This window comes from Pristiophorus japonicus, chromosome 12, assembly GCF_044704955.1.
Source record: "Pristiophorus japonicus isolate sPriJap1 chromosome 12, sPriJap1.hap1, whole genome shotgun sequence".
Classification (NCBI taxonomy): domain Eukaryota; kingdom Metazoa; phylum Chordata; class Chondrichthyes; family Pristiophoridae; genus Pristiophorus; species Pristiophorus japonicus.
In genome coordinates, this window is record NC_091988.1 from 4956513 (window position 1) to 4969115 (window position 12603).

Below are 12603 nucleotides of genomic sequence, written 5' to 3' on the forward strand. Positions count from 1 at the left end.
GTGGCTCTCGTAATGGACTGTTCAGCCACCTAAGGACTCATTTTAAGAATGGAAGCAAGTCTTCCTCGATTCCGAGGGACTGCCTATGATGATGATGATGATGATGATGAGAGAATCTAGCCCTAGTCTACTCAATCTTCCCCCATAGGACAATCCCCAATCCCAGGAATCAGTCTGCTGAACCTTCGCTGCACTCCCTCAATGGTAAGTCTATCCTTCCTTAGGTAAGGAGACCAAAACTGTGCGCAGTGCTCCAGGTGTGGTCTCACCAGGGCCCGATATAATTACAGTAAGACGTCTTTACCTAAAGTTCATTATACCAGTTTTGCAGATGATTTTGTCAAAGTTTGTTGAATAATACAAATATACAAACCTAGCAAATCTTAGTCCTTATCTCTGAGTTGTCAAAAGTACGGTGTCTCCTTTGTTCCATTTATGTGTGACTTGACTTATTTTCATGATTCTGAAACACAAAAATTTTTTATACAACTGTAAGTAAACAATTATTTGATCATTTTATTTTTATAATAAAGGGTCTTGATAATCATTGATAAATGAAGTGCTGAGCAATCTATACTGGGACGTTTGAGTTTTTATCATTGTGCAGACTCATGTGAAGCATGCCCTTGAGTAGGGTTTTGGTGAGTCACTGACACACATAGAGCCACATAATTTAAATAGATCATTGCCTTCAGGAGAGAAAGCAGGACACTTGAAATAAAGAAAGAAATATTTGCATTTATACAGCGCCTTTCACGACCACTAGACACCCCAAAGCGCTTTACAGCCAATTAATTACTTTTGGAGTGTAGTCACTGTTGCAAAGTAGGAAATGTGGCAGCCGCTCTGTGAACAGCAAGCTCCCACAAACAGCAATGTGAAAACCATCAGAAAATCTGTTTTTTTTTTTGTTATGTTGATTGAGGGATAAATATTGGCCAGGACACTGGGGATAACTCCCCTCTCAGTCTAAAGTTGTCTTTGCTTGCCTTACCCCTTTGTCACAGCTTAGTTTCAGGTAGAATTCTGGCTCTTGCTATTGAAACAAAAGGATCCATCCGGGGGACATTCAGGGTCACAGAGAATTATTTGCAAGTGCCTGTGTAGTTCAATCTAATGACCCTATATGAAAAACTGTCTTTATCTGTTAGCCCATAAATCAAACATCTGCATCTGTTGGCCACTCCATGGCCACGACTTCACTTACCGAGGCGGGCCCAGTGCGGGCAAAGTAGATGGCGGACTGTACCCCGCTCCCGGCTCCATCCCGCTCTGTGAGAAGAATCTTGCGTTGATAAGGCTTGTTGAGCCCGCCCTGCAAGGTTCCTGACAAATTAAATGGAAGTGGGTCTGATGACATCATTTGTTGACGCGTCATCAACCAGTTTCCTTAAAGGGACCGTGTCCACATTGATTTTGACAGTTGTGCTGTCAGTGTTCTGCAGCATTGAGATGCTATAAACACTAACAAGCACTGCACAGAGGTGCACAGCTACTCCAGGCTCTCCCATGACTTCCTTCATATGCTTATGGAGGGAGTCACAGCACATAGGGAGATTCTCTTCCATTTCAATGGGCGGGAAAGACCTCCCCAGGACACCAACACAGCCTGGTTGCACATTGCATAGGAGAGCACAAGCAGGGATGTGGTCAGGAGGACCTTGCTGCAGTGGCACAAACCTTTCAATGATCTCAGTAGATCACAAAATGTGACTGCAAAGCCACACTCAACCTCATCCTGCTGTGCCACTCATCACATCTCCATCTTTCTGCCTTCCCTACCCTACTCCTGCACATCCTTACTCACACCAACTGACCTTGCACCTCCACCCATCCCTCTCTATCTACATTATCACATCCCCATCTCACTAGCCACCCCTCATCCTTGTCCAGTCATACCAACTAACAACACAAAGGTAGGCACTTGGGTCTTTTAGCCAATGTTCAAGTAAGATTTCTGTTCATGTGTTGCCAAACATTGAAATCTTTATTTTCAAAACTTTGCGTTCTTGGACAGATTTGTGTGCTCATTTGGAAATGGCTTATTGAGTTACAGTGAATGGTGAGATATAACGGTACCCCCTGCAATGGTGATGAGTTTGAAAGCAATGACTTGGATTGCAGGGCTGCTTTATGGAGTTGGTGTGGGGTGGTGCCAATCTGGTGCATCATGTGGCAGCCGGGGTGTACAGCATCAAGTGAAGTAGATCTGGCCATGGTGAGGCCATCCCTGGCCTCCCGGGCAGCAATCTGGTCGGGTGCTGATGCCCTGTGCAGCATCAGGTGATAGGTCTTTACGGATCCATCACAGACCCAATCCACGTCCGGACCGGGGTCAAGCAGGACTGCGTCATTGCCCCAACCCTCTTCTCAATCTTCCTCGCTGCCATGCTCCACCTCACAGTCAACAAGCTCCCTGCTGGAGTGGAACTAAACTACAGAACCAGTGGGAACCTGTTCAACCTTCATCGTCTCCAGGCCAGGTCCAAGACCACCCCAACCTCTGTCGTCGAGCTACAGTACGCGGACGACGCCTGCGTCTGCGCACATACAGAGGCTGAACTCCGAGTCATAGCCAACGTATTCACTGAGGTGTAACGAAAGCATGGGCCTTACGCTAAACATCCGTAAGACAAAGGTCCTCCACCAGCCTGTCCTCGCCGCACAGCACTGCCCCCCAATCATCAAGATCCACGGTGCGGCCCTGGACAACGTGGACCATTTCCCATACCTCGGGAGCCACTTATCAACAAGGGCAGACATTGACGACGAGATCCAACACCGCTTCCAGTGCGCTAGTGCAGCCTTCGGCCGCCTGAGGAAAAGAGTGTTTGAAGACCAGGCCTCAAATCTGCCCCCAAGCTCATGGTCTACAGGGCTGTAGTAATACCCATCTCCTGTATGGCTCAGAGACATGGACCATGTACAGTAGACACCTCAAGTTGCTGGAGAAATACCACCAGCGATGACTCTGCAAGATCCTGCAAATCCCCTGGGAGGACAGACGCACCAACATTAGCGTCCTCGACCAGGCCAACATCCCCAGCATTGAAGCACTGACCACACTTGATCAACTCTGCTGGGCAGGCCACATGGTTCGCATGCCAGACACGAGACTCCCAAAGTAAGCACTCTACTTTGAACTCCTTCACAGCAAACAATCTAAAAGGTGAGCAGAGGAAACGTTACAAGGACACCCTCAAAGCTTCCCTGATAAAGTGCAACATCCCCACTGATACCTGGGAGTCCCTGGCCAAAGACCACCCTAAGTGGATGAAGTGCATCCGAGAGGGCGCTGAGCACCTCGAGTTTCACCGCCGAGAGCATGCAGAAATCAAGCGCGGGCAGCAGAAAGAGCGTGCGGCAAACCAGTCCCACCCTCCCTTTCCCTCAACGACTATCTGTCTCACCTGTGACAGAGACTGTGGCTCTCGTATTGGACTGTTCAGCCACCTAAGGACTCATTTTTGGAGTGGAAGCAAGTCTCCCTCGATTCCGAGGGACTGCCTATGATGAGGATGATAAGTCTTTACATCGATAGCCTGAACTGGACTTTTAAAATGTATACATTTTTTGTAAAGTTACATTCAGCATTTTGTCTCAACAGTAAGCCAGCAGAACTGAAACCAGGCGAGTTGCTATGGTAACTTAAAATGTTAATTAGCTATCAAATAATCAGAATTGGTCCTTTATGTAGCCATCAATATTGCTTACTTATGCAAGTTTTGCTGCTTAAAAAAAAAAATTAGAAAGCACCCCCCACCCCCACTCCCACCCCGAGAATCACTGAGAGGCATCTGGAACAGTCAATGAAGATTGATTTCATTTAATGCTGCTAGATAGCCCTTATGAGTTAATATAATCAAAAGTGTGTAGTTTGCCCATGGTCCTGATAGCCTTGGCATTGGCATTGATAGCCTTGCTGTCTGACAACAGGAATGTTAATGTCTTGTGGTCCGTCTCTAATTCAAACTTCCAACCAAAGAGGTACTGATGCATTTTTTTTACACCATAGACACATGCAAGCGCTTCCTTCTCGATCCTCCCATATCCCCGTTCTGCCTGAGAGAGCGACCTGGAGGCATAAGCCACAGGTTGTAGTTGACCCTCAGCATTGCCCTGCTGCAACACGCACCCAACCCCATAGGATGATGCATCACATGTCAGAGCCAATTTTTTACAGGGGTCGTACAGGGTCAACAACTTGTTTGAACAAAGTGGGTTTCGCGCCCGATCAAAAGCCCGTTCCTGACAGTCCCCCCCAAAACCAATTGCAACCCTTACCCAGGAGCACGTGTAGCGGCTCCAACAACGTGCTCAAGTTCGGCAGAAAGTTCCCGAAATAGTTCAACAGTCCCAGGAATGAACGCAACTCCGATGTGTTGCAGGGCCTGGGTGCTCGTCGAATCGCCTCTGTTTTGGATTCGGTGGGCCGAATCCCAGCTGCAGCAACCCTCCTGCCCAGAAACTCAACCTCAGGAGCTAAGAACACACATTTAGACTTCTTGAGTCGCAGGCCTACCTGGTCCAGTCAGTGTAGCACCTCCTCCAGGTTGTGGAGGTGTTCCTCGGTGTCTCGACCCGTGATGAGGATGTCGTCCTGGAATACGATCGTTCCAGGAATGTATTTGAGCAGGCTTTCCATGTTTCGTTGAAAAATCGCGGCCGTTGATCAAATGCCAAATGGGCACCTGTTATAAACGAACAGTCCCTTGTGCGTGGTGATGGTGGTCAGTAGTTTAGATTCGTCGGCCAGTTCGTGGGTCATATAGGCTGAAGTGAGGTCCAACTTGGTGAACAGCTTGCTGCTTGCCAGCGTGGCGAAGAGGTCCTCCGCTCTCGGGAGCGGGTATTGGTCTAGTAGGGACACCCGATTTATGGTGGCCTTGTAGTCGCCACAGATCCTGACAGAGCCATCCGCTTTTAGGACGGGAACGATGGGGCTCGCCCAGTCACTAAATTCAACAGGCGAGATGATGCCCTCTCTCAACAGCCGGTCCAATTCGCTCTCGATCTTTTCCTGCATCACATAAGGCATCGCTCTGGCTTTGTGGTGCACTGGCCTGGCGTCCGGGGTGATGTGTATCATTACTTTAGTGCCTTTGAAAGTCCCAACGCCAGGTTGGAATAGTGAACCGAATTGTTGTAGGACTTGTGAGCACGAACTTCGCTCCACAGACGACATTGCGTGAACATCCCCCCATTTCCAGTTCATCTCGACTAGCCAGCTCCTCCCCAACAGTGCGGGACCATTGCCCGGGACAATCCAGAGCGGCAGCCGATTCACTAACCCATTGTGTGTGACAGCCAACATTGCACTGCCTAGCACTGGAATGATTTCTTTAGTGTAAGTCTGTAATTGTGTCTCAATACGTGCTAATTTGGGTCTACTGGCTTTAAGTGGCCATAGCTTCTCAAATTGCTGAACGCCCATGAGTGACTGGCTGGCCCCAGTGTCCAGCTCCATGCGTACAGAGATACCATTTAATAAAACCTTCATCATCATTGGTGGTGTTTTGGTGTATGAACTGTGAATATTCGCCACATGGACCCGCTGAACCTCGCCGTCCATCGATTTGCCCCAAAAGTCATCCTGCCTCAAAGAACCCTCTTCTGGTCCATCCGCCTCATATATTAGTCTGGTTGCAGGCTTCCTGCACATTCGAGCTAAGTGGCCACTGAGATTGCAGTTCCTGCAGACAAACTGTTGAAATCTGCAAGATCTAGCTGAGTGTTTTCCCCCACACCTCCAACATGAGTTAAGGTTTTCATTGTTGGTAACAAAGGGACTATGGCCAGGCATTCCGCGCTGACTGTCCCTTTGACTGCTCTTAAGTACCCTATTCGTGGGTGTCAATGGCCCCATCCCGGGCTACATTGTCCACTGTGATGGTGTGAATGTCCGTTCAGCCTGCCATTGTCTCTGTTGAAGTCCTATTCTGGGGTCTATTGCTGCCTGGGGCATGTCTGACTGCCCCTGCCTGCCTGCGGGGCTCTGAGTCGCATTGATGATGTTGACTCCCTGATCCATCGCCACGTTAGAGGCAGAATTGCGCGCGTATATTATTTTCGTCTCTTCCTCCCCCGCCATGAAAGTTTGAGCCATCAACGCCGTCGCTTCCAAGGTCAAATCCTTGGTCTCAATTAATTTGCGGAAAATTCCCGCATGACCGATGCCCTCGATAAAGAAGTCCTTTAGCATCTCCCCCCTGCAGGCGTCTGCGAACTTACAGAGGCTGGCCAAACGGCAGAGGTCCGCTACGAAGTCCGGTATGCTCTGTCCTTCACGACGTCGGTGGATGTAGAATCTCTGTCGGGCCATATGTTTGCTAAGTTCTTCAAGGTTTTGTCTGCCGGCTAGTAATTCCTTCATGAGTGCGTAAGTCTTTGGTCCGCAGCTGGTCAAAAGATGAGCCCTTCGCTTGTCGGTGGCTGCATCCCCCAGCCATTCTTTCGTAAGGAAGCTTTGCTGAAACCTCTCGACAAAATCGTCCCAATCTCCCCCAACACAGTACCGTTCCTCTGTGCTACCGGTGGCCATTCTCATGGGTCGTGAATTCCCGTTTCTCGTCGCCAATGTGAAGTCCTTAAACTACAATATGAAACCACACAAGGCACATTATGGGGACAAGGTCACTCTGTGACCTTAACTCTTTATTCACAGGACTCCAAAGACGATGACCCTGCGTGGGACCTCCCTTTTTATACCTGTATGATCAGGTAAGGAGTGTCTCCCACAAGTTCACTCCTTGTGGTCAAGGTGTGCATCTAGGTTGAGTGTATACAGTAATACAGTGGTGTTACATTGTGGTTACATGCATTACAATAACAACATAAGACATAGGAGTAGGGGTAGGCCATTTGGCCCCTCGAACCTGCTCCGCCATTCAAAAAGATCATGGCTGATCTGATCATGGACTCAGCTCCACTTTCCTGCCCGCTCCCCATAACCTTATACTCCCTTACCGCTCAAAAATCCGTCTACCTCCGCCTTAAATATATTTAATGACTGAGCCTCCACAGCTCTCTGGGGCAGAGAATTCCACAAATTTATAACCCTCTGAGAGAAGAAATTCCACCTCATCTCTGTTTTAAATGGGCGGCCCCTTACTCTGAGATTATGCCCCCTAGTTTTAGTTTCCCCCATCAGTGGAAACATCCTCTCTGCATCCACCTTGTCGAGCCCCCTCATATTCTTATATGTCTCGATAAGATCACATCTCATTCTTCTGAACTCTAATGAGTATAGGCCCAACCTACTCATAAGTCAACCCCTTCATCTCCGGAATCACTCGAGTGAACCTTCTCTGAACAGCCTCCAATGCAAGTATATCCTTACTTAAATACGGAAACCAAAACTGTACGCAGTACTCCAGGTGTGGCCTCACCAATACCCTGTACAGTTGTAGCAGGATTTCTCTGCTTTTATACTCCATCCCCCTTGCAATAAAGGCCAACATTCCATCTGCCTTCCTGATTACTTGCTGTACCTGCATACTAACTTTTTGTGTTTCATGCACAAGGACCCCCAGGTCTCTCTGCACTGCAGCACTTTGCAATTTTTCTCCATTCAAATCATAATTTGCTTTTCTACTTTTCTGCCAAAGTGGATAACCTTATATTTTCCCACATTTATACTCCATCTGCCAAATTTTTGCCCACTCACTTAGCCTGTCTATCTTCCTTTGCAGATTTTTTGTATCCTCCTCACAATTTGCTTTCTCACCCATCTTCGTATCATCAGAAAACTTGGCAACATTACACTCTGTCCCTTCATCCAAGTCATTAATATAGATTGTAAATAGTTGAGGCCCCAGCATCAATCCCTGCGGCACCCCACTAGTCACTGTTTGCCAACCGGAAAATTATCCATTTATCCCGACTCTGTGTTTTCTGTTAGTTCGCCAATCCTCTATCCATGCTAATATATTACCATGAACATTTATCTTGTGCATTAACCTCATGTGGCACCTTATTGAATGCCTTCTGGAAATCCAAATACACTGGTTCTCCCTTATCCACCCTGTCCGTTACATCCTCAAAGAACTGCAGCAAATTTGTCAAACATGATTTCCCTTTCATAAAACCATGCTGACTCTGCTTGATTGAATTATGCTTTTTCAAATGTCCCGCTCCTGCTCCTTAATAATGGACTCAAAATGTTTGCCCACTCATTTAGCCTGTATATATCCCTTTGCAGATTTCTTGTGTCCTCCTCACAATTTGCTTTCCCACCCATTTTTGTATCATCAGCAAACTTGGCTACATTTCCCAATTCCACTTCATGGAAAAAGCAAAGGAACAATGGATGAAAGGTTCATAGTGAAAGTAGAAATACATTAGTAATTATTTGGAATCTTCTGCAGATATCTACTCTGCTTCAGTGGTGTTATCTGCTCCCTGAAGTGGTCTGGTCACCTGCTTCTTAGAAAAGTTGGCATCCACTACCCAATACTCACTAGCAAGATCCGGAAGTGTAACAATGAAAGTACCTCGGCCTGAATTTTGCCGTCAGCGGCGAAGTGATAGCGCTCACCACTGACCTTGAAGAAAGCTGCCCACAAAGATCTAATGATCTCTGTGGCGTGGATTTCACCTCACTGGCATTGATTATAAACTGGTGCCAAGTCTCGGGGATCTCCAGCATCCAGCAACAGTGATGTCATCAAGCTGTCTAAGCAGCCAATCACATTGAAGAATTCTCAAACAGCAAACCAAGAAGTAAAATGCACTGATTATCCTTCACTATTAATAAATTTTACAGAGAGAAAAATAAAGATTGGGATATACACATGGGATTAAGGCAGAAGCTGAAATATCGTAAACAAATTTCAAAAAAATGATGATATTAAAAACCATGGAATTTTTATCATAATGAAAAAAATTTACATTTCACAAATATAAAATTAGTTTTTCAGGGCCAGAACGATTGTTCAGTCGTAGTTATGACACTATACACCCTTATAACCCAGTTACACCTCATTGAACAAGGCTTAACTTTTTGAGGGGTTTTACTAGAAATATTTTAGCTAAGGTTCTTGTCCGTTCTCATCGGTTCAGTGATTTCAATTGATTGCCCACTGTGGGGAGTTCAACAACATCTCTTGTGGAGGAGCAGGGAATGGCCGACCGAAAATTATAGATTTCCACGTTTGACTGCGCATGTATGGACACCAGAAGTTTGTGTCAGTATCACAGGTGTAATGACGCCGAATACTGATAGTTTTACCATCATTACAGCCACAACTTCCGGGCCCTTGTGCTCTGAACTGGATCTACATGTTTTATGCATGTGTAGTCCTCAGTCTCAATTAATACTGGGCAAGGCGAAGTTTGATTCCAAATGTATCCGCTTTATTTTAGAAGAGATAAAATATACAGAACTATGAGATGAATGAGAATCACTTGATACCATCAATGCAACTTCTGTTCACGTACTGCGACAAGTATTAAGCGCACATGAGCCCACTCCAGTGGGTTATCTTACTGCAAAAAAACACAATCTCTATTTGCCTTCTCCTATTACCCAGGACAGGACGTGGTTTCCTTCAGAACCTTAAGCTGCTCGACTGCCTCTTGGTGTCTGTGTTATGATTTTTAAAAGCCTCTCTCACAGTCCCCATAATGACCAAAGCAAAGGATTCCAAATATCTCCTGTCCATTTTATCCCTGTCAATAATCATTTAAAGTTCTCAGCATTCTCTAATGTTTTACATAAAGGCAATAGATGAAATCGTTGTCAGAGGTAAAGTTGATTGAAGATTAAATCATTTATATTTATAGTTGATTTGTATTTCTTCTGTGATTGATGATGTGCTTATCACGGAGAGAAGATTTTGAGAGCAATGCTTGGCAACTGTAGCAAAGGAATCAATAAGTGGGCCAAGATTCATGTTTCTGGCTGATTATTCTTCTCATCTTGAATGGAAATAAGATCACTTACTTTAGGATTATGTACAAGAGTATAATTATTCCTTTAAGTATTGAGCCAATTGCAAATTGTGATAGAAGCTAAGTTAACATTACAATCAAAACCCTTTAAGGAGACAGCCATGACAACAAGTGACTTTTCTTGGCAGATAATTCATGTTCAACACTTTGCAGATTATCTACTGCTCAATTTCCTTTCCTGAATAACTTCTGGTGCATATGAGTAAATCATGAGATTTTCTGAAGACAACTTGCCAATATTTGCTAAACGTCTGCAGCAATATAATTGTGATGTTTTCACACATCAATTGGTCTTTCAGGAGAATTAATAGAAGGCCTTATTTTTCTGGGCTCTGAGGGTGGATTCGCATCATAACTGCAGATTCTGCATGAGGAGGTTTGATGGCATGAATGCTACTAACAGTGTAAACAGAGCGTGAATCCAGAGTCAGGATCTGACCCAACACTGGATTGAAGAAGTATGAGACTCCCTGGAGGAGATAATATCATTCTGCTTCCCTTCAGAGTTATTTTGGGACTTGAATTTACATTCTACGAGTTCAGCATTGTTCAAAAGCTGGAACTTCTTCACACTGAAACAACATTTGTCATTTGAACGCAAGATACTTTAGGTAGCAGAAGTTAATTTAAAAAGGGTGCTGTGTAGCTATTCAGATTATGTTTTATGCCCTTTATGAGCTTAGCTGAAAGTTTAAAACAGGAAATAGTTCAGATAATGCAACACTTACAGATTTATCTGGTGTTCAGCTTTCCATATTAAGTAATGGACGAAAACATGTATTTCCTGTTCTTTCTTGTTGCAAGGCAAAATGATCAGGAAACTTCTATAAAATCTTTGAAAATCTATGACCATTGGCCTGTATTCTGATCTGTTAGTCTTTCTCGAACATTGATCCTCAGTAGCATAGATATGCCCCATTATGTTCGTGGCAGCTCTTTGCTAGAGCAATCCGAAACTAATCTTAGAGTGAAACTAATTCCTCTCCCTGCAGTCCTTTACCCTCCTCTGATTCAAATATTCATCCAATTTTCCCTTGCAAGGTGGAACTATTGCTGACTCATCTATTCCCTGTGGCTACCCTCTGCGGAAAGTAATTCTCCTCACCCTCTTTCAGAGCTGCCCAACTCTGGGGCAATATGTTTCTGATTAGGTTACGCTGCACAAACAGCCAGTAGCTTATTTTTTTTTAATAGAGAATGGCACATCTGACTCGGCTCTCAGGCTCATCTGCAAACACGTTTCCCACTGCAATTAATGAAGATTCTCGGAGGTTCATGGAGCTCTTGTCTAGCAGTGGCATCGTCACATTAGCATGAGGCAAGAAAACTTGACATAGCAATTTTCCTTTGAGGTAAAAGATGGTTTGCTGTTCAAGCCCCACTATAGGACAGAACGTTTGATTGGCACCCCATCTACTACCTTAAACATTCACTCCCTCCACCACCGGCGCACTGTGACTTCAGTGTGTACCATCTACAAAATGCACTGCAGCAACTCGCCAAGGCTTCTTGTATATATTGCCATTCCATCATCTGCCAGTGTTGTAGCTGTACTGGAACAAATTGGCTATCGGCTTGTTCTGTAATCTACCCAATAGTGTTGCTGACAGTTGCACACACAAGGTAAATGATATGGCCAATTTATTTTTGTTTTAATGTTTAGGCTGAGACAAGTACCCTAAAAGAGACGAAATAATTGATTTTTCTGGAAAACTGTCAGCCAGATTTTTCATTACCCTAAAAGCTAAAATAACCAATTGGATTAAAGCAGCAGAAGCAATTGAAGCAATGAATGTGGATCGCGGAGTGTGGAATAATGAAAAAACCTGAACAGAATGTATACTGAAAAAAGGAAAGTATCAGAGAACATTGGAGCATATAATCAATGCTACAACAACTAATATTATGCACTGTACCGATGGAAAGTGTTGGACTTTTCTGTTGAGAGAGAGAGACTGTCTGAAATGAGCATGAGCATTATACCATTTATTTACAATGCCATTACACACAAGTGATGCCGTGTGCTGCAGCATCGACCTGCTTGGAGCCTTTGATACAATTGATCACTCCATCCTCCTCCAACACCTCCTCTGTCGACCAGCAGCATGGGACTAACCTCGCATGGTTCCATTCTTATCTATCCAGCCGTAGCCAGGAAATCACCTCTTCCTGCCCTCACACAGTTATCCCTGGAGTCCCCCAAGAATCTATCAGATTTCTCATCTAATGCCTATCATTGACAACATCTGTAAACACCACATCAGGTTCCACATGTATGCAATTGGCTCTCCCAGCTCTACCTCACCGTCACCTCTCTTAACCCTCAGCTGGGTCTGATTTGTCACACTGATTGTCTGACGACCAGTACTGGATGAGCAGAAATGTCCTCAAGCTAAATATTGCAAAGACTGAAGCCAATGTATTTGAGTCAGACCACAAACTCTCTTCCGTAGCCTCTGACTCCATCGCTCTCCTTGGCAACTGTCGGAGGCTGAACTAGACTGTTCGCAAGCTTGGTGTCATATTTGAGAATGAAATGTGCTTCTGACCACATATCCACAGCATCACTAGACCACCTATTTCCACCTCCGTAACATTGCCCAAACCTGCCCTGCCGAGGCATATCTGCTGCTGAAACTCTCATCCATGCCT

At 45.2% G+C, this 12603-nt stretch overlaps 1 protein-coding gene across 2 annotated transcripts in view; it reads left to right on the forward strand.

Moving 5' to 3' along the window:
* Positions 1 to 12603, forward strand: part of LOC139277131 (neural cell adhesion molecule L1-like protein) — a 759673-nt gene that overhangs the window by 569774 nt on the left and 177296 nt on the right. The gene's annotated exons all lie outside the window — the stretch shown is intronic.